General features: G+C 44.7%; 1 protein-coding gene and 1 pseudogene across 2 annotated transcripts in view; both read left to right on the top strand.

The window, feature by feature from the left end:
* Nucleotides 1–19,136, top strand: part of stk32a (serine/threonine kinase 32A) — a gene marked incomplete at its 3' end in the record, with an annotated part of 261,148 nt that overhangs the window by 227,087 nt on the left and 14,925 nt on the right. The window lies entirely within an intron of this gene.
* On the top strand, nucleotides 6,504–7,088 carry LOC310785125 (clathrin light chain B pseudogene; annotated as a pseudogene). Its single transcript has one exon. The product of its transcript is annotated as a clathrin light chain B pseudogene (transcript).

The raw sequence follows: 19,136 nt of genomic DNA, 5'->3' as shown, positions 1-19,136 counted from the left end.
ACAAACATTTCACTTGCACTAGACCACCTGGGAGTTTGAGCAGAATCCTGAAGTCGTTGTATGCCACCTGAAGTTTTCTCATTCTCATCTTGCTATAGCTACACCACAGGTGGGCCGTATACAATGGAGTACAGTAGGTTCTAAACAATGCAATTTTTACATCATCAGTGCACATGTGGATTTACGTGCCAGCATGTTGGCTTGCCCATACAGTTTACCGCACTGTCGCTGAACATCATCCTCATCACAGAGGTCATCCCTTATTATGTGACCCAGATATTTAACCTTCCTTCCTACATCTAGCACCTCCCCTGCCAATGAGAAAGAGGGAAAGTCAAGTCAAGTTTATTTGTATAGCATATTTCATACACAGAGGCAATTCAAAGGGCTTCACATAAAATGGTTGACAGGAAAAGAAAAGAAAAGAAGAATAAAATGGACATTTAAAAGCATCACAACAAAACTTTAAAAAAGAGTATAAAAAGTGCATTAAGCAACAGGCACAGCAGTTGCAGAAAGAGCTAAAAACTAATAGAGGACTCATTGGGTTTGCATAGTAGCTGTCGGCAGTTAAAAGCGACGGTAAACATAAAAGTCTTTAGTCCATTTTTAAAAGTAAGTAAGGTTGGGGCAGATCTGAGGTCTTCAGGCAATTTGTTCCAGCTAGCAGAAGCATAGTGGGTAAATGCAGCCTTCCCATGATTTGATTTGATCCTAGGGACAGTTAATAAGCTGGACCCTGTTGACCTAAGAGTTCTAGACGGTTCGTAGCGTGGGAGCAATTCAGCTATGTATTTTGGGCCTAGGCCATTAAGTGATTTATAGACTAATAACAGTATTTAAAATCTATTCTATGACACACTGCCAACCAGTGTAAGGACTTAAGAACTGGAGTGATATGATCAGCTTTCTTCTTCGTTAGAACTCTAGCAGCAGCATTCTGAATGAGTTGAAGTTGCCTAAGTTCTTTTTTGGAGAGACCAGAAAAAAGGCTATTGCAATAGTCTAACCTACTATAAATGAAGGCGTGAATTAGTTTTTCTAGATCCTGTCTGGACATAATTCTTGCTATATTTTTAAGATGATAAAAAGCTGATTTTCTAATTGACTTAATGTGGGAGTTAAAGTTGAGATCGGAATCAATAATAACGCCAAGATTTTTGACTTGATCCTTCGGCTTCAGGGATAGAGACTCAAGGCGTACAGTGATTTTAAGCCTTTGTTCTTTGGGGCCAAAGACGATCACCTCTGTTTTCTTTGTTTAGCTGTAGGAAATTCTGGCACATCCAGTTATTTATTTGATCAATGCACTGGCACAATGATGATGGATGATGGAAAGGAGAGTTTCTTATCCTCCTTGGTTATAGCGATCATTACCACATTCTTTTTGGAGTTGAATCTGATGTCATACATCATGCCATATCTGGAGCATATTCTGAGTAGCTGTTGTAAGCCAGCACTGTATGGTGACAGTACCACCAAGTCATCGGCATACAGCATATGATTAATGAGACTATCCCCCACCACACAGCCAGTTCTGCACTCATTCAACTCTTTGGATAAGTCGTCCATATACAGATTGAAGAGTATTGGCGACAGAATTCTGCCCTGGCGCCCTGGCACCCTGCCCATTGAATTTAAGGAATGGTGTGGAAATACTCTCACCCCACCTGGCTTGCATGGTTTGGTGAGAGTACCAGTACTGTAAAATCCTTATTAAGTATGAGGGGACACCTAGCTCTTGGAGCTTTACAAACAGTTTACAATGATTGATATGGTCAAAAGCTTTTGACGCATCTCAGAAACACATAAATATAGTGGAGTTACATCTCCTGTACTTAGTGACAATTTCCTTAAGTGCATAGATACATAAATCAGTGCCATGTTTATTCTTAAAGCCAAACTGATTGTCAGTAGTCATTATGTATTCTTTAAGCCTATCCATAAGGATGCCTTCTAGTACGTTGGATAGTATACTTGCTAGTGCAATAGGCCTATAGTTTTCTATACTACTAAGTTTACCCGTTTTATTTTTGACTACTGGCACCAAAAGGACAGATAACATGGATCCAGGCAGTATTCCATGCATCAGTAGACCAGAAAAGCACATAGCAAGAAGCACTGTGGTTATATTGCTAGCATACTTCAGATGTTCTGCTGTTATTTGATCCTGACCACAGGTTTTGTTCATTTTCAGTTTATCGATAGCATAGCACACTTCCTCGGGTCTGATAACTACACCATCACAGTGAGATAATTCACGTATATGAAACACATCACTTTTAACACAATTAAAAATATTCTCATAGTGTTTCTTCCACAGCTCTGCAACATTTTCAGATCCAGTAATACCATCAATACTAGAAGGCAATGGCATCCTACTGTTATTAACCACCTTCACTTCCTTCCAGAACTCATATATTATTCTTCTGTAGCTTTTTGGCCATAGAGTTAGCCCTCATGGCCTGCTCATTTCTTTTGATATAACGTACAGCATACTTAAATCTGGCATTAGCCTGCATCTTCTGATCACATTCTGGGCCCTGCCTCGGTTTCCCTGCTAAAACCCATCTTTTAAAAGCTTATTTAGCCTCTATGGAATCCATGGACATGCTCCTTCCACCCAGGTCTCACCTTATGTTGTTTGACCCTTTTCCTTTTGAGAGGTTCGCTGCCATCACTTAGACATTTCCCGATTCTATCATACAATGTACACAGGTCACTGTGATGGCCTTCATCCTTACAGTTCATATTTCCACACATTACAGCATCAACAGCTATATCAATATTACATAGGTGCACATCAGTCATTGACTTAAAATATTGTAAGTCGTCCTCTGTGAGCAATGCCCAGACCAGTTTCTCACTTGGTTCATGGCTATCATTACTGGTCAGCTCAGGTATACCCTTGATATTTATAGACATGGATACAGGAATGTGATCTGCTGTAGCCAGATCGTACAACATCTCAGCCTTCTCTATGCAATCATGAGCATCAGATGTAGATATACAGTGGTCCAACCATGATGTTGTATTCCATGCTTCACTCACGTATGTGTAAATATCTGGTGGCGGCAGTGCCTTGGTGGACAGAACAACCTTGCTGTCCTCGCAGAACTGCACCAGGTGTTGGCCAAACCGTGAGCCACCGTCCGATACATCAGCATTCATATCTCCAAGAACAAATATAGATGTATACTCACTTTCCTTAATGTAAGAGCTTATGAAAGCAAGCCTGTTCAGGTATTCATCCTCGTTTTTGTGGCATTCATAAGGGGTGTACACATTTAGGATTATAAATACCTTATCACATTGCATGACTGTAATACCTATGCACCAGTCCACATCTAACCTAATCACGCTGATCAGTTGGTCATATTTCTTGTGCCAAAGAATGGCCACGCCTCCTGGGATCCTGCCACGCAGAATACGAGCACTTAGGTCTGTTGTAGATTCCCCTGCCCCATGGAAATCCTTATGTACAGAGTTATGTTTGTCCAGATCTTGTGTAGATAAGAAGGTCTCCTGTACACACAAGACATCAGCGTACTCTAGGAGCTTGTCAATACCAATGCGTTGTGCTTTCGCTCCAGCGCCCTGTCCGAGGCGCAGTCCACGCGAGTTATAAAACACAACTCTCATAGTACATGCATGTCTAGTATCAAGCAGTGAAAGCCCTAGGCTTAGATGCACGCAGCTTTGTGTCAGGCAGTGTGTTCACACCAGCCCCAGCAGCAGCCCTAGGCTTACGTGCCTCATAGAAACGCCTTACATAGGTCCCTTCTGGCCACAGCTGTGGCTCGTACATCTCGCTTACATCTTTGCATTCGGCTGATACCTTGAAGGAGCTGTACCGATTATGGTCATTGCCTATCTTATGGCAAGTTACATCTCTAGAGAGTTGGTCTTTGAGGTAGCTAGCCAGCGTGTCTGACGGCCGGGACACACATCTTGCGTCTGCTGTGCGTCTGCGTGGCGTCTGCGTGGCGTTACCTGTTGATTTTCATTTCGGCGCCCATGTTAACAGGTTACAGCAGCCACACCACCGGCATCAGACGCGCGCGTCTCAGGCGCGTGTCTTGCGAGGCGTGAGACGCGCGTCATCTAGAGAATAGAAGCGACGCCTATTTTTTCTGCTTACCGCGCGCGTGTCTCTAGCGTGTCTCTACACAAATAGACACAAATAGACATTAAAATGATATTTTTTACAGGGGCAGCCACAGCCAATCAAGGCTCGTTTTGATTTGAGACAGGAGGATGAGCTGAGCTCACAGCTGCAGTTCTCCTGCCCTCTGAAAACCACATAGGCGACAACGTGGCTTCGTTCCTCCCCTCCCCACCACACACACACACACACACACACACACAAATCAATACTGCCTCGATTACGAAGTGAGCCCAAGCGATCTTCAGTTAAAATCATCATTTTATTGTTTATAGCAAATTTAATAAAAGGTCAACTCTATAGGAAGAGAGTTGGCAGACAGACAGCAGCGCAGCAGCTGCAACGCAGCAGCCACGCTGCCTGTGTGGATGCCACGGGCGTGCCAGCCGCAGCCCCCACCCCACGCACACGCACTAGGTAGGTACACGCAAGATGTGTGTCCCGGCCGTGAGTCTAGGTCAGGCGAGAATTTTGTTGCGAACACACTCACCAGCTTCGTCTTTACAGTGTGTATGTTCCCCACAGCACCGGTTCCAACGATGCCATGCGTCTTCTTCTCTCTAGGAAGATTCAAACGAGGCGTGTTCTGTGCTGTAGTATTCCCAGGGGCTTGCTTGCGCGGTCCTTTCTTTACTACACGGCTCCATGCATGCGACGTTGCCACTTCAGGCCTACTCCCACCAGCTGTCTCCTCAACGAGGGCATTAAGGGCCGTAGTTCCGGGCACAGGCTCGTGCACAGGCACAGGCTCGTGTTTTCTGCCACACGATGCCCGGCCTCTTCGCTGGTCTTAGCCGTGGACGTAGTCCCCTTGCTTGTAGCGGGTTGCTCAATAACATTCAAGCGTTGGTTCATATCCGCGGTTATCCCACGGATGTCATCGCAGGCACTTGACTGCTCACACACGGCCTTCTTCATAGAGGTTATGTCTGCACTTAAGCGCTCAATTTGACTGATCAGGCAAGAGACATCAAGGCTGTTAAAAGTCACTGGTGGTAACTCGTCTAAGTGATGGGACACAAAGCGAGGGACGTTTTCACCAGCCTTGTTAAGTAGTTTCAGACAGTACTTAACATTGTTGGTGTCTTTCTGTGGCCCTTTGTGAGCAACACACCGCTGCGTCGTTCCTGGGCAGAGTTCAAATAGGACTTTCTTGGAGCTTTCAATCCATTCAGACCCAAAGGGATTCAGCGCCATTAGGATAATATCATCCTGATTCAAGGTCTTCATTTTGACAAGGAAGTTTAAAAATGTATCTTCCACAATAGTTTTGCCATCATTCGTCGTGTAGATTTCAGGTTTAAGTCGAGGTTTGGTAGCACGCCGTGCAGCGTCCGTGTCTGCGTCGGCCATCTTGTCCTGATTATGTCCACTAAGTTATTATTGTCATTGTCAATATATTTAAGGCAGTCATCTGTCATCTGTGTTAATGCTGTTCCAGTTGAGTGCCCTTCACGGTAAGCATGCTGAAAGTCAGTAGTTAAATTGTTTTCTTTGAGTACTGTTTTTGTTCACAGACCATCCTTTCCAACAGTTTGCTAAGAGCTGGCAGACTGATTGGCCGACTGTTCGTACCACTAAAACACTGCTGCATTTTTTTGTAGAGGAACCACCTTTGCTTCTTTCCAGGCTAAAGGGAAAACATTACTTTCAATGCTGGTGTTAAAGATGTGGCAAACAGGTCCAGCCAAACAACTGGCCACCATTTAAGCGTTTAAGGTGGAGATAATACGATGCACAATGGGTGCACTTTTTTGTGGGTGTGACCAAACATGCCGACTCATGCGCTTCACGTGCCTGTGTCCCTTCTGGGTCTTCCACATGCGGCATGACCAAACGGTCTGGTCCAGGTCTGTCCTCTTTCTTTCAAAAATATTTTTATTGCAAGGTATAAGTGATTTCACTCCACTTTGATACGTAAACAAGCAATCATTTCTTTTTTCTTTAAACAAGAAATAAAAATAAATAAATAAAATCCATTATGCGGCTTACAACTTAGTTATTTTTTGACATCTTTGCATCAATGGTCAAGACAATTTATGCTGGGGGGAAGGAATGAGAGAAAAATAAAAGATTGAACCCACATGTAAAAGAGGAGACAAAAAAATAATAGGTAGTTCACAGGTCTGTCCTCTTAAGGTGTGGAAGTGGCTCGAGCTGTTCCATGTCTCAGGTTCAGATTTCATTGGATTGTAAGAGTCGTCCAATATTATAACAGCACGAAGGATTTATGACATCACTGATGACATCACAATGTCCATGACATCCCTGATGATGTCACAATGTCATAGACTATGCCATTACTATCATTATGTCACAATTGCTCGACACTTGAAACATGGCTGACAATGGAGCACACGCAGTTTTCCTGGTTCAACAAGAGAGTGAGATAGTTGTAAATGATGGTGAAGGGTTTGGAGAAGGGTTTGGAGAAAAGGAAGGAACGGATGGCAACCAGTCTCCCAAGCATCCCCCGAACTATAACGATTTTGGAGAGGAACATGCCACTGTGAACGGGGATATGTTCCAGGAGTCCAATGGCCCAACAGACAATTCTGTAGCCATCACCAAGGTGATGCAAGAGCCAGAGAGTCTTCGCAAGTGGAGGGAGGAGCAAAAGACACGCCTGGAAGAGCTAGACACGGCATCCAAGGCCGCAGAGACAGAGTGGAAAGAGAAGGCCAGGAAGGAGCTGGAGGACTGGCATGTGCATCAGAATGAGCAAATGGAAAAGAACAAGGCCAACAACAGAGCGTCAGAAGAGGCATCCCTGGCAGAGTGCGATGGTGACAGTGCAGGATCAGAGTGGGAGAGAGTAGCCCGCCTCTGTGACTTTAACACCAAAACCAACAAACAGGCAAAGGATGTCTCTCGGATGCGTTCTGTCCTCATCTCCCTCAAACAGACGCCTCTAGTTCGCTAGAGCACAATGCAGGCTCGCCCGGCACGGTGGCGCAGTGGTAGTGCTGTCACCTCACAGCAAGAAGGTCCTGTCTTCGATTCCTGGGACGCTGTGGGCGCTGAAGGTGTGTCAACATCTCTATGTCCTCAGTGCCCACTGCCCAGGTGCCGTCGTCAGAAGGGCCTTTCTGTGTGGAGTTTGCATGTTCCCCACGTGCTCCCCTGGGTTTGAACCCCCCGACAAAAAAAAACATGCAAAAAATAAATCAAAATAAAGTAAAAAATAAATCACAATTGCTCAAGTGACATCTACGCTTACGGGATCCGTTCGCACCAACTGTCACATCGGGCTGCTAAAAAGCCCCACCGATGAGAACAGCCGTACTCTCCATTGTAATCAAGTGTTTTCGAGTGGTCAATTGATTAACGACGCACCTTAGTCCACTGATGTGGTTGCCATCTTGCGTTGTCTGGACCCGCCCTGGTCTCTGGGTTTCCATTCCCCTCCATTGTAACCCTGATGATGGGAGGCTACTGGGTACTAGATCTTGCCCAAGGATCCCCCACAAGCTAACAGGAGGGGAGTGGAGGGGGCAGAATCGCCACACCGTAACATGTAACAGAAATGCTGTCATCAACATGTTAGCTCACATGTAGCCGACTTCTGTAGCTCATCAGGCATGTCATCTACGTCTCTCGAACAGCTCAGTCTGGTGGTGCGTGAGGGCTCCGTGATGGTTGTCCCTCAGGTGTTCATTTAGGACGTACATTTGATGAGAAATGTCTCGCCCCTCCTTCGCTACGGGGGCTCAAAAGTCGCTCATCCCAATCTCGACTCTTCTCGTCCCTGGCACCTCAATGGTGGAACGAGCTTCCACCTTCGGTCAGGACGGCTGAATCACTGCCGATCTTTCGGAAAAGACTAAAGACTCACCTTTTCAGGCTCCATCTGGGCCCTTCTTGATCTAACTTCGTTCTCTCTCTCTTTCTTAAAAAAAAAAAAAACTAAAAAAACTAACCTAAACTTGTACCACTAACCTAAACTTGTACCACTGTTCCTTCAGAAGTTGTAGTTGTCATAGACTGTACTCCATAGTTGATTGCTCTATTGCTGACAAAAATGTGTTATTGTAAGTCGCTTTGGATAAAAGCGTCTGCCAAATGACGTAATGTAATGTAATGAGAAAGGCTGCGATACCCTAATGGCCCATTTCCACCGCTGGTATCAGCGCAGCCCTGCCCAGCTCGTCTCGCTTTTTTGTCTCATTCCTGTCTCAAAACCTGGACAGCCCGGCTTGAGACGGGGTTGAGTCATGCTAGTTTTGGTCCCTGCTTTGTTGAGGTTCCAGCCGGTACCATACAGTGACGTGAAAACACTGCAGACGACTGGTCAGGCAGAATCGTGTTTACTGTATCTACTGTCAATGCTGGATACGAGTTTAGTGGGGCTTACCTTCTCTTGTTATTTCCATCAGTCTTTTTGTGTTGCTGCCTTCAGCTCTGGTGAAATAAAATCTATCTCCTTGCTCAGCCTTAACATGACGGTGGTTTTCAATTGTTTTGAGAGAGAAAAAGTCTGCAGCTCCCTTGTAGTTGTGTGTTACGTCGGCTCCGCTAGGCCGAAGGCGGGGGTTTAGCGAAGCCGCGGTTGGTGGCTTCCTTTCTCCCTGTAGCATAACTCCCGTCCCCCGCGCAGTGCATGCATGTAAATAACAACAAATTGATATCCATTCTCATGGTTGATGGTCTCTCATTTGCCCATGTAGGTCATATAGAGGCACCAGTATTTCATAACCAGATTTAAAAGTTCCGTGTATGGATTTAATTTTAATGTTATGTTATAGCCTACTTCCTATGGTCGCAGTGACTAGTACTGACAGCACCAAAGTCACGCCGGCTAAAGTCACGTCCTCTCCTGCATTCAACATACAACCAAGGGATTTCATCCACCATTCATATATTTCTTATACATACTGGCCTGCTGTTCAGTGAGTGGCCTGGCCTGCAATTTTTTTTTTTTTTGGCAGGCCAGGCCACCGGGCATCTGCCCAAAGCGCCCGATGGTGCAGTGAATGAATCATATGAACCACACTGTAACAATATATATACTATAATATACACAGATGAATCAAATGACAAACAAAAGTCAATCTCTCCTGCAGACGGAAACAAAGTAAACCGAGACAAGGACATTGAGAAATGTCCCTCTTGGGCTGCCGTCCAGCAGAGCACTCCCTAATTTTTTGTATCATTAAATGGAAGGTTTAATCCAGCACTTAAAGCAATTAAGGAGAGGTGGTAGAGAGAGAGGCAGTGAGAGGGGGAGATGGAGGGAGAAAGAAGTGGTGAATTGTATACACAGGTTAAAACATGGTTGTTATATTCATAGTCTGTCCTTGGCAAGGCTGCAGGCTTCTTTTGGCAGCATGCATGCTGCCGTATCCACCAAGCTTTCTGGAGCTTTTCCTATATACCATCTTTATCCATCTGTCCATCCATCCATCATCCATCCATCCATCAGCAGGCTGAAACTTCCAGATTTGATCGATTATGAATCCACTGAGATGCTAAAGCCTTACCAGCTTCGGTGGCATTGTGCTGCCGAACAGAGATATGAGTTAACAGTAATTGCTTTCCTCGAAAGTGAGATAGAGAGCTGGAGAGATACCCGGAGAATTTAGTAGTTGTCTGGTTTTCGGGGGGGGGGGGGGGGGGGGGGGTCTTATTGTGAGTGTGAGAGGGAGACTGTGTACTTAGACATTATAATTTGGTAGTTACCATGTAACAACTGATCAAGAGAGTAGCAGGGCGAGAGAGGTAGAGAGAATGGACTTTGAAACATTTCTGGCATCAGTTGTAATAATCATTGATGTGTTTTTCCTCCCACAACTCTGTATATTTGAGCAATAGCCAGCTGTTGAGTATGCCAGCTGTCAGTTGATGTAAAAGGGTCGATTCTAGCAGAGTGTGTGAGATTTTATTACACACATTCCAGTTTGGTTTTGTATTTTCTCAAGGGTCCCACAAGGATCCCATGGCAGAGCTTATCATGATGACAAAACCTTGACAAAGCAACGTGATGTGACAAGGGTTCTAACTATAATTCAAGAATCTGTTTGGAAAGATATTTTGAATGTGCGCTACGACAGCAGAGTGACAGACAGCAGTGCCACTTGGTGCATGTCTAAATAGATGCAAGTCATCTAATAGCATGTAAGAATGGGCATTATGTGCTCTCAGTGTGTATCCTGTATGAATGAAGGTTTCAATTCAATTCAGATACCTGCGGCATTGGTAGCCCAAACCAACGTTTAGGAATCTAGGCTTACGGGAAGGTCGACTGATGACATCATCAGTCTCTTTGACTTCATAAGGTCCCTAATGATGTCACTCAGTATTGTAACACTACTGATGATGTCATCAATACTGCTGACCTGGGTGACAGATACGTAAGGGTTAATGCCCGACGAGGTGTCCATTATCACTTTTTAAGGGACGACGCAGAGGCGTGAACCGGTCCGAGGCGCAGCCGAGGACCGGTTGCCTCCGCAAAGTCCCTTAAAAAGTGATAATGGACACCTCAAAGGGCATTAACCCACTTATACCATGGTCACTTGCCAACAAAACAATAAGACCAGTCATTTATATTTCCATGTGTAATAAATAAAGCAATCTAAATGGCTAAATGTCTGTTATTCATACTGTAAATCAGTCTTCCACGAAATAAAATAGTCCCTCCCACCTCCACCACCCTCCGTTTTAAAGCCGACTCAAACGCTAACTTTATCACAGGAATGCAGGTTTAACGATGTTTTGCGTTCTACATTAAATGAAGACATTACCGTTTGGCCGCTTGCTTTATTTTGTATGATAGATACGTATTGGCCAAGTATATTAACATTTAAGAGCGAAGAGTTTCAGGAAGTGACAGAGAGCAGCGCCCTGCGTGTGCTGTGGGGAATGGATTCAAGTGAAATGCAGAGAGGTTGTCTCTCTCTCTCTCTCTCTCTCTCTCTCTCTCTGTCAAAGGCCCGGCTCGCGCCGGGCTCGCCCACGCTCACGGCTCGTACACACCATGAAACGCTCGGCGGCATGCCTCCTGTGAAAGCCTCTTTGACGCTGCATCTTGATAGGCTGTCTTGCTCCATTTCCGCGTCTGATTGGTCCATTTCAACCTCGCGCCCCCTGCCGCTGGAACCGCCCAGCGTTTCGCTGTCGCAGACTAAAGGCGGCTTGTCTCCGAGCGGCTTCACGCTCGCGGGGCGGGACTAGGGTGGGACCTTTAGTTAAAGCTACCCAATGACAGCTCTTCCTACACATTTCGTCCCCCCACCCTCCTGTGTATCTCGACCTGAACACGTTTCTACAGGCTCCAAGCTGGAAGCTGGTTTCCACGCCCACAAAATGCTGCGACGAGGTGGAAAAGCGATTTTGCCATTGTAGATGTGCACGAGCCGTGAGGGAAATCTCTTTCTCGCCGAGAAGAGCCTGGTGACGTGAGAAATCTCCGAAACGAAAATCAAAATTGTAAATAAGAGTTATTTTTGATAAACTGAGCACACAGGGGTGATTTAAATAGTTACTTTGACCGACTCAATTTTTTTCTCAACTTCCAAAATTGTCATATTAACCCTTAACGGGGGTATAGAGCTCAAACAGCTCTCTTGATACCACTGTTGAAACTATGGCGCATTGATATGAATGGTGAACAGACCATTTGGCTGAACGACTTTACCAACTGTACATTATCACTTTTTAATGGACACCCTGCAGCCAATCAGAATCGAGTATTCACCCAGACCATGGTATAATGGTTTTTAACATGCAGGCTAGCATTAGCGTTAGCCGCTTGCGCTAGTCGGCTGTTTTTCATTATTTACTATAACTTAACAACCGATAACGATAGTTGGAATAACACAATACACATGTTTTCAGAACTTACCAGGTTGTCCAACTGCCAGGAAATGTGTTTTATAACATTAACTCCCGTCCCAGGTATAAGATAAGGCTATTATAAAACGGCTCTCTCAAATCAAGCAATCTGATTGGTTCACATCCATTGTATAATTCCAGTAACCGAGTTCAATAACCAATGGCCATGGGTTATTGGTTGCCATGGCAACTCTCTTACTAAAAGGCAGCCCTGCGCTCGAGCTTGGGCTTGTGTTGGGCTTTCCAGAAAGCTCTCAGCTTCTCAGCAAGCGCCAGGATTGGCCAATGTCAACTTCAGTCTCCAGAACGATCCAATCAAATCACCCGCACGTCTATCTTCTTGCTAGAGGTCCCGCCTTACAGTAGTGTCAAAACAAAAAGCTACTCGCTTGCAGCCAGACGCATGATGGCGCAACTCTCTTAGGCTTTGGTTACCTCAAAAACAAAATGGCGGAGACAGCTTTCAGATCCTTGTGAATCGATCTTCGCTTATAACTTTACTAATACTTCGCAGAAAATGATGTTTTGTACAAGAATAGACGCGGGCTAATGTCTTAACCCCTCTCTCGCGCGCCCTCACTCTTAACCCCGCATTTCTAAATAAGACGTAACGTTACTTGGTGTCGGCATACGGCTCTGGTGTCGGCCTTTGCAAAAAGCTCTCAGCAAGCGCCAGGATTGGCCAATGTCGACTTCAGTCTCCAGAACGATCCAATCAAATCACCCGCACGTCTATCTTCTTGCTAGAGGTCCCGCCTTACAGTAGTGTTTCAACTGACTCTATCAGAATAAAATGCCAGTCGGACTTATAGTATTATTATTATTATATTATTATACTTGGAAACCGTTTTATAAAAGCAATATAGCACTCGAGCAGCGTGTGTTGTGGAATATATCCCGCTGATAAGCTGTTATATATATATATTATAACAGCTTATCAGCGGGATATATTCACCACAACACACTTGCTCTTGTGCTATATTGCTTAATTATAAAACGGCTCTCTCAAATCAAGCAATCTGATTGGTTCACAGCCATTGTATAAATCCCGTAACCCACTCTCATAACCCATGGCCATGGGTTATGAGTTGCCATGGCAACTCTCTTACTAAAAGGCTTTGGTTACCTCAAATGACAATGTAGAAAAACAAATGGCGGAGACAGCTGCCAGATCCTTGTGAATCGATCTTCGCTTATAACTTTACTAATACTTCGCAGAAAATTATGTTTTGTACAAGAATAGACGCGGGCTAATGTCTTCTTTGCAAAAAAAAAGGCTGTTAACCCCGCATTTAACCCCGTAACGTTAGTTGGTGTCGGGCTTTGCAGAAAGATCTCAGCTTCTCAGCAAGCGCTGAGAATGCAGCGCTGCGCTCGAGCTGCGTGTCGGGCTTTCCAGAAAGCTCTCAGCTTCTCAGCAAGCGCCAGGATTGGCCAATGCCAACTTCAGTCTCCAGAACGATCCAATCAAATCACCCGCACGTTCTTGCGGTCCCGCCTTACAGTAGTGTTTCAACTGACTCTACCAGAATGCCATGCCAGTCGGACTTATAGTATTATTATTATTATTATATTATCATACTTGGAAACCGTTTTATAAAAGCAATATAGCACTCGAGCTGCGTGTGTTGTGGCATATATCCCGCTGCTCAGCAGTTATCCCACGAGGTCGCAGGCCGAGTGGGATAACAGCTGATCAGCGGGATATATTTGCCACAACACACTGGCTCTCATGCTATATTGCTTAAGTACACAATCACCAGCCATTAGCTAATCGCTAACGGGTTAGCGTCATATACAAACAGAGGTTTTATTTTTGTATTATTTGTATTATATTTGGTATTAAAGCAACAAACGTTTTTATACGGATATCTCGGGGGAAATGCTTTGACTCTGGGGATGTTCGTTCTTCACAAGCTCCTCTCTTAGCTGTTGTAATGATATACCATTGACATAAATAAGATATAGCTCAGTGGGATATACAGAGTCAGAGGAGAGGCAGGCAGCCTGGCTAACGCATTGGGCTAACGTTAGGTTTGGCTGCCCTACCCACACTGTACCAGTACAACAACGTAGCCTCACGGTTAGATTTGCTAAACCAACATTTTCTCCAAAAGGAATTAAATCATAAAGTTAATCAAAATGCCACGGAAACATTAGGCTAAATAATCAACATAGAGCTGCAAACATCAGTTCATCCGATAATTTTCCCCTGAGAGCAGCCCTGGCTCCTCTTCAGCCCGGGCTGAGAGCACCCGGAGGTCTGACTTGTCTGGCTGATACAGCTCAATCTCCGACAACGAAAATCAGATTTTCGTACAGGCGTCATTTTGATAAACTGATCTCATAGTGGGAATCTTCCTGGTTACTTTTGGCAAGACAAAAAATATTACAACTTAAAGTGCCATATTTACAGAGCTAGACTGTATATAAATACTGTACACAACGCACTGTGCGCAAATCTAGAAACAGCAGCTCTACACGACGTGGAAGTTGTCTCCTTATTCGCGGCTGGTGATGTGCGACCCAAAACGACGCAATCTTTTTGAACAGAGCTTTTTCAAGCACACACTGTTAAAACCTCCACACCACTGTTACTGTGACATGTTTATTGATTAAAACAAAACATATGTATTGATAAAAACAATATTTGTAATAATGAATAAGAATAAGAATAATAGACAACCAATGCATTAAGACACAGCTCATAAAACCTATGTCCAAAATGGCTCTATGGCCTTATTCAGGCCAGGTTTTCAAGGGTTAAATCGCCTTGGGCCAGTCAAAACACAACTCTTACATACTAACAGGGCCATAGACTGTCTGATTATGTGGAGTGCAGTCTGGCCCAGACTGATTTACATGGTTTAATACACCTCTGGAATGCACAAAAACCCTCTCCTTATTCAAATTCACTTCCTGTCTAAACACTCAGGTTTGGACTGCAATATGGAGGCATTATAGCCAATCGCTGGTGTCAAATGCAAAATGCAGATCCCCATCCATCACCCTGAGCCCACAATATTATTAGTACAATATTATTGTACTTTCCACTGATATGTTGGGAACAAGTAACATGTACATGTAACTCTAACATGTAACAAGTCGTGCGCATTTCATGTTTTTCTGTCAGATCAGGTTGCGCTGCAACTACTGACCCCATAGACATATAGACCATATGTCTATATAGACCCATTTCACAGCAACCCTTTTGAAGTGGTAAAGCAGGACGCAAAGCAGCTGTAAACAATACCTTTAATGATGGTTCCATTCCATTTAGGTGTTCCAGTGCCATGGCCCTCATTAATGGTATTGGTTATACCTGCTTTACCTCCTGCTTTACCACCTCAAAACGGTTGCTATGAAAAGGGCCTATTGCTGTCTCTTTAGTCAAGCTGGTGAAATTAGGGTTAAACACAAAAGCCGAGGGAGGCGGACTTTGCGAATGGACTGACAGCTATACAGAAGGCAGAGTAATGTGAAGACGCTGTTCTCCTATCAGGTTCTGGCAGGCCCTTTAGATCTGAAAAGAGAGGAGAGATATCAGTGTGACAGTATCAGAGCCCCGCGTCTTATCTCTCATAATAATCTAGTAATCTCTCACAGGAACGACGTAACGCACGCCTCCTCCGTCTATGTCCGCGCCTTCCTTTGCCCTTCCTGGATCCTGTCCACATCACAAACGCACACAGGCACAAACACAAACACACTCCTGCTGTTTCTCCTTCAAGCCCAACTTCTCTCTGTCTGCGTGTCTGTGTGTCGAGTGGTCCGCGCTGTCGCCTCACAGCGAGAATAACTCGGGTTTGAGTCCCGGCCCTGGCCGTTTCCATGTGCAGTTTGCATGTTCTTGTTGACATAACAGGCGCTCACAAAAATCGGATATAGGCAACAAATCTGAACTGGGCATCAAAACCTGTGTGTAAATGAGGCCTAAATGGCTATTGTTATAAATGTGTCTGTCTGTGCCCTGTGATATATTGTCAACCTATCCAGGGTGTTTGAATGCCTTGAATAAAGAAATGCACACACACACACACACACACACACACACACACACACACACACACACACACACACACACACACACACACACACACACACTCACATGCTTTCTATTCTGCTCCCTCCTTATTTTGCTGTCTCTCAAATGCACACACTCGTTCCTTTGCTTTCTCCCCTCTCTTGCTCTCTCCCTCTCTCTGTCCCTCTCTCGCTCTCTCCCCACCCCCCCCTCTCTCGCTCCCGTTGTATTAGCTGGCTGGTGTTCTGCCAGTGGCTGCCCCCCCACTGTGCCAGCACCTGTACCGAGCGTCTGCTTGGCTGTGACTGACAGCTCTGGGCAGGGGGTCAGACACTTCTCGCCTGGACAGGCTCCTGGAGTTTAGAGGGCTCATCTGACTGGAGGAGTGTGTGGAGAGGCTGTGTGTGTGTCTCTGTCTACTTTGACCTCTCAAATAATCAAGCAAAACAGGCAAAGAATAAGAAAGATTAGCTCAGCATATGTAGCGGTGATGGTTAGGGTTAAGGTCCTCACAAGTAATACAAGTGTGTGTGTGTGTGTGTGTGTGTGTGTGTGTGTGTGTGTGTGTGTGTGTGTGTGTGTGTGTGTGTGTGTGTGTGTGTGTCTGCATGGCACACTTCTATCACTTGTCTGCTAGTGCACAGACATAACCCCCCCCCCCCCCCACACACACACACACACACCTCTCCCATAGAGAGCATACAGTGTCATAATGATGATGTATCTCTATGATGGCGCTCCTCGCTGCCTCCCTGGGAGAGTGAGGAAGCACCTGTCCTATTTATCTTGGCACTACAAGAATGCGAGGACAGCCTGGCATGATAGTGTGAGGCCGATGATCTGACATGATTAAGTGGGGAAAATATGTATGAGTGCATGGATGAGACATTGCACAAGTGGCCTCTGAAGCAAGGTCAATTTACTCCATGTATCTGGCAGAAAATTAAAAGACGGGGACAGAAATGAGAAAAATAGGTTGATGAAGGACGAAGGACATTTGAAGTATGACTAATAAGCCATTTTCTAAAAGTGCCTTTCGAAAACACCCAAAGAAGCTGTAGTACTGTCGACGCTCAATTCAAAGTCATGAAAGGGCAAGGCACAATAAAACAGGAAAAAGTAGCACATTGTAACACAATTAAGTCCTGAGCAAAGTCAGTGCAGAGTTCCACCTCACAAAGACATGAAACATTATTTATAGTTATTCCACCAGATTCCAACATTGCAAAGGTTATAGCGGAAGACCTATCTTTGCAGTCACATTTCTAAGGTGAATGCAGAAGACTCCTATACTGGAAATGTCCCTTTATCATTCACAATCAGAATCAGAAAAAACTCTATTGATAGAGTCATTATAAGAAGAATGGGACTAGACAATAAAATATGAGTTAGGTATATACAAAAATGTGTCCGAAATATGTGCCTTCCCCTACAATCCTTCCTTCCATCAAAAGTACCATTGAGTAAGAAGTGAGAATATATTAGGTACGTACATAATATTATACATAATATTATATACAGCAGTGTCAGTAATAATCAAATGATAGTAACAATAAAGAGTAAGGTGCATTAGGTTCCAGTTAGCAAAATAGTCATCCATAGCAGTGTGGATTATTTGATTTCTGCAGAAATTGTAGTATTTAGCAGTTTTTTCTTCATTAATTTATTTTTCAATTTTCAAAATACCAAAAAACAAAAACAAACAAACTCAGACATAGGAGAAAAAAAAAGCATACATATATATCGACATTCCAATATTACAACGTGGTGCTACCAGCCGCATAAGGTGCTTATGTGCTTGTAAGAGATGTTGTGCATGGGATCCCACACAAGGGGTCTATGAGAATCGGGTCCCAGATAATTAAAAATCTTTTGAGTGAGTTGGTCCTCAGGAAGCTGAGTCTCTCCATCTGTATACTAGAGATCATGTCCGCCAACAGTTAAAAAGACGGTAGAGAGGGGGACTTCCATTTCTGCAGAATGAGTGGCAAATGTTGTCCCGTGTCAGAGACTGTTGCACAGCTGTAGGGAAGTTCAGACAGAGAAGACTCCGAGCAGCCGAAGATGGTGAGTCCTGCCTCCGGCTGAAGGGTTATTTTGTAGGCCTTGGAGTGTATTTAGCAGTTATTGTATATTGAGTTTTATTGCACTAATAAGATAGACATGATCAAAAGTGGGTTTTGATTTGTAGACAGGTGGAGTGAATCCAAGGTTGACTGACTCAGAGTGTCTGACGCTCTGAGGGAGGGGTTGAAGAGTTTGATGGCCACAGGCAAGAATTACTTCATGTGGTGCTCTGTGGTGCATCTGGCTGGAATCAGTCTTGCACTGAAAGTGCTCCTGCAGTAAAACACTAGCCGCTTTCACACCGGCCTTGAAAGCCGGAAAATGCACGGAAAATGGGATCCGCGCCTCCGATGTGAAAGTTGTGAAAGCGGGTTGGTGGCTAATTGTTGTACGCCTTTCATTCCGCCAGTGGTTACCCTGCAACCCGCCTCCACCTGAAAGCGTCCGAGCGGCAAGCCGGAACGGTGCGAATGGTCAGCTCATTCATAAAAAAAAATACAGGGGGAAGCACCTCATGCAGCAAGAAAAGCATAAGTGAAAGTAAAAAAATGCGGCCAGGAGGAATGCTCCGTGCCTAGTAAGTAGGTTAGGCTTTATGCTCAAACGATGTTGACATTATAGGTAAAATTAATGGATATAATAATAAGCTTCAGAGGACTATTCTGTCTGTGGCGAGTTGGTCTGAGGATATTCCCTCTGGAAACCAGCTCCAACTGCAATCTGTCTAGCTAGCCAGTTGTGCATTCCCTTACAAAAACTACTAACGTTATAGTAGTCATGTGCATTTATAGCCTATACTATTCTCCCCACGATGGGTAACGTTATGCAGACTGCAGCTGTTTGATATGCCAACACGTTCTCACTCCGACCACGTAGCATATTGACGCTTTGTCCCGTCCCTTATGCGCCACTTGTTACTAACATGGTACCCTTGAGCGACCCATGAAACGACTTGGGCTTTCCGACTAAACTCAATGCAAACCCATAGAAGTCAACTTTGACGCTTATGGCAACTGCTCCCCCATCAGCCTAACTGCTCGCCCATTA

The sequence above is a fragment of the Poromitra crassiceps genome (assembly GCF_964638095.1).
Source record: "Poromitra crassiceps genome assembly, chromosome: 1".
NCBI classification, from domain to species: Eukaryota; Metazoa; Chordata; class Actinopteri; order Beryciformes; family Melamphaidae; genus Poromitra; species Poromitra crassiceps.
This window is presented reverse-complemented; position numbering and strand designations above follow the sequence as displayed.